Genomic DNA, 3,844 nt, shown 5'->3' with positions numbered 1-3,844 from the left:
CCTCCCCCACTCACTCTCAAAACAAACTTTCTACAATGATTATTTTTTTATATAGAGTGCTCCAATTGCCTCTAATATTGCCTATTACCCATGAATAAATGCAAGTATACATCAGTCCTTACTTAGGGAACTGAAGTTTATGAAAACAATTTTACTCCTTCTTAGATTTTTTCATACTCTGTGTGTGTATGTGTGTTTTCTATGAAAATCATAGGTCTCCAGGTCCAAAGCAACTGTACAAAACAGTAAGGCTGACTACTATTTGTCTGGTATTTTAAGGCTGGTGGTTTACATTATTCTTATTTGATCCTCACATCAGTAGTGTGAGCCGGCCAGGACACTAAATACTTGCTAATTTATAATGTGGAAAGTAACTCTCAGACAGAACTTGCAGAAGGTGTAAAGCTAGCTGATTTGGACCTGAGTCTTTGAATCCCAAATCCTAACCTTCCCCACTGTGTTATGTGCTGGTCATCGCTACCTGCAACCTCCTCTAGACTGACCGTTTATTCTCAATGCTCAATTGACTCGAAATCTCTGCTAAAACCAACAAATGTAGGAAATGGCAATCTTAGATCTCATTTTAAACGTGTTTTTCTTTCAAGTGATCACCTAATCAGGTTTGCCATGCTTAAACAAGGCTGAAATGTATTTCATTACAAATACACTCTTAAAATGAACTAATTTTTTTTTAAAAAAAGGTTTCACTATAAACATTAAAAAATCATTTACCACTCCATAAAGTTTGGAAATAAGATTTTTTAAAAGGTGTAAAACTGAAAACCACAGCTAAAATGTCAGTAAAGTGTACTTATAGAACTTTTATCAAATCAGTGCCTAAACGGTTTTCTACACTTAAAATTATCTAAGCCTACATACACAAGAAGCCCTTTCTGCAGGATTTACCTTTCCCTTATCAATTGCTTGTAATGATCATTTGGCTATTCCTGTAAACAGATAGGACACACACGGGGGGAATACTTTTCTCCAGAAACGGTAAATAATTACAATGCATAAGTTTTTCTCTGCTTCAAATATTTTACATTCATGACCTGCTTTTACTTTCATATAACTTCATTTATTTTTGCCTTATTTTACTAAAGAAACTTTCTTCTTTAAAATTTTTTTAATTTCTTACTAAATTATACTTCCTTCCACCAAAGTGTAACAAACTCAACAGACTAGTTGTACAATAATGAGAAAGCCAACGAGGCTCTGCTGCAGAGTGAAGCTGAAGGGAAACGATTCATAGTACCTGATATTTATTCCCTTACCCTCCCCTCGAAATATTACGTCTCTCAACACTGAATTCTTGTTGAACTTTATTGAAAGCGTGTGCCAGGATGGCGCTTAGAAAGACTACAAATCGAAATGTACATGCGTAGCACTTCCAGCTCTGCGCGAGCACAAGGAAGATGAAAATTTCAGTTTGTTACAATGACATCTAGTAAACAAAAGGAAACGATTAGGAGTACAGGATTGTTTAAAAGTCAGTATCAGTGCAATTTCTTAACATGTTGTTGATAACTGCTGTCCTAAACATTAATAATAATAACAACCAAAGATCAGAACTCTCCTCATCATACTCTTTCCTTCCACTCTCATTATTGGGGCACTGGTTTCAGCTCAGCTTGAAAGTTTCAGAGTCTGGGCTCAAAATGAACATTTCTGCTTGTCTGCACTGAACAGCCAGCCAGGTTCCAGAACTTCGCTTCACAAACCACACACGCAGTATTGCTGCTAAAAGAGATTTACAGTTAATTGTGACAAAAACATCAGAATAGTTTAAGTAAAATTTACTGTTTTGCCTTTTTAAAATGTTAACTCTTATAGAGAAACTTACGGTTAAGAGAGGAGGAATTCAAAGCTGAAAAACACAGCAATGAAAAATAAAATCCATCAGTAGACCCCTAAGGCTACTCTAGCTTTTGGTTTCCAGGCTGATCCTGGTGTATTCTTACCTAAAGGGTTAATGAGCTCGGACCAGCATTGCCTAGGACCATGTTGGGAACTGGGAACAATGGTGAGCCGAACGCAGCCCCTGCTCTGAAGAGCGGACTGGGATGCAACACACAGACGGTACTGGACCAAGTACAGGGTTATGGGTACACAGGAGGCCGGGATGCAGGGAGCCCCTCACCGTGGACTTAGGAGGTGAGGGAAGGCAATGAAGCCACCCCTTAAAAAAGAAGGAGACCAGGGCGTGTTGCAGAGGCTAGAGAGGACTCTCACGTTAGAGAACTGGAAGCAATTCAGGTAGGCTGGAACCCGGGGAAGGGTGGGAGGAGTGGCCGGGGCTAAAAGATCCCGCAGGAGATGAGGACGGAAACAGGATTAGGAAGGCCTTCCAGAGCGAAATTAAGGAGATGGGACTTATTCCGAAGGCAACAGAGATCCCCTAAGAGATTTTGACGAGAAGAGCACGATCGGATTTACTTGACAATAAAGTGTCTCTCTGGTGGCAGTGTGGAGATGGGGAAGGGGCAAAGCCTGAGGCCGAAAGACTAGCGAGCAGGAAACTACGGTTCTCCAGGTGGAAGGCGCTGGTGGCCTGCACGGAGGAAGTCCGAGCGCGGCCGGAGCGACAGCAGACCACCAGAAGTACGGAAGTACAACGGCTCCTGGGGCTTAATGACTGCGGGACCGGGCGAGGGGGCTGATGGCCAAGTGAAGCAGTTGCTAAGATGGGAGACGCGGGAAATTTGGAGGAAAGGTGCGGGGCTCCGTTTAGGTCACAGTGATTGTTAAGATTTCTGTGGCACCCAAGTTAAATATGCCCGGACCGGCGGACAGGGCGGTCTGGCAGCAGGAGGTCGCTCTGCGAGGGGGCCGGACACCATCCAGAGTGCGCACAGAGAAGGCGCCCAGGACCCTCCCCGGGATCCCCACCCCTACAACCGGGCAATTGCTTGGATCCCACTTTTCTTCGCGTAAACGCTGACTCACAGAACCCGCTGCGAGACAGGGAGGGGAGTTCACTGCTCCCGTTTTTCAGGGGAGAAAAAATGAGACTTTGGGGTCGGGCTTGCTCAGGGTCACCTGCCGGTGAGTCTTGACCTCCCGTCTCCGGGCCATTCCAGCCCCTACTCTACCCTAAAAGTAACTACCCTAAAAAGTAACTCATATCCGATTGCGGAAACATATTCCTTCTCAGATTCTCCGTAGAGTGGATCACATACATGGATTTTTCTTTTTAAATGCCTTTTGTTCTTTTTCTCCCAATCCTCATAAAATGTCAAGTGGTCAGCTTTGATTTTAATAAATATCATCGGACATTAAAAACATGTAAAAAAATAAATCGGAAAGAGGAAATCGTTAGAGCCTATCTCCGTCCGTAAGCACACAACTTCTTGAAGTTCTCTGAGCTGCATAAATAAACCCTGACAGATTCTGGCTTTACGCTCATTAGCTGGGCACCTCCATCCCGCGTCCTCCCATCTCGAGGACGCGCCTAATCGCTCCCCCCGCCCGGTCCCTCCCTCCCCTCCCCCGCCCCCGCCCCCGCCCCCCTCCGGCCGCACCACCTGCTCCCGGCGCCTCCCCCACTCCTCCCGCTCGCCCGCCCGCGCCGGTTCTCACGCGCCACCCGCGGCCCTCCCCGCCGCTCTCGTCCTCCTCACTTCCTCGGGGCTCCGGGCCAGCAGCCGGACCGCAGCGCGCCCCGCTTCCCGGCCCCTCCCGCTCTCCAGCGTCTCGCCGCTCGCCCCCCCGGCGCGCGCCCCCCCACGAAGTTCTCCCTCCCGCGCCGACCCCCCGCGAGGACTTCGGAGGCGGTCCCTGGCCGGCCGGCACTGATTGGCTGTCTCCCCGGCGCCCCGCCCCTGTGCACGCGCAGGAGGTGGGG

General features: G+C 47.2%; 1 long non-coding RNA gene across 1 annotated transcript; it reads right to left on the bottom strand.

Moving 5' to 3' along the window:
* Positions 1-1,305: 1,305 nt before the first annotated feature.
* Positions 1,306-3,696, bottom strand: LOC115279138. The gene is made up of 2 exons (XR_003903234.1): positions 3,621-3,696; positions 1,306-1,737 (listed from the first exon to the last, which is right to left on the bottom strand). It is a non-coding gene; the product is annotated as an uncharacterized LOC115279138 (long non-coding RNA).
* Between the last annotated feature and the right edge of the window lie 148 nt (positions 3,697-3,844).

The sequence above is a fragment of the Suricata suricatta genome, chromosome 15, assembly GCF_006229205.1.
Source record: "Suricata suricatta isolate VVHF042 chromosome 15, meerkat_22Aug2017_6uvM2_HiC, whole genome shotgun sequence".
Lineage (NCBI taxonomy): Eukaryota > Metazoa > Chordata > Mammalia > Carnivora > Herpestidae > Suricata > Suricata suricatta.
This window is presented reverse-complemented; position numbering and strand designations above follow the sequence as displayed.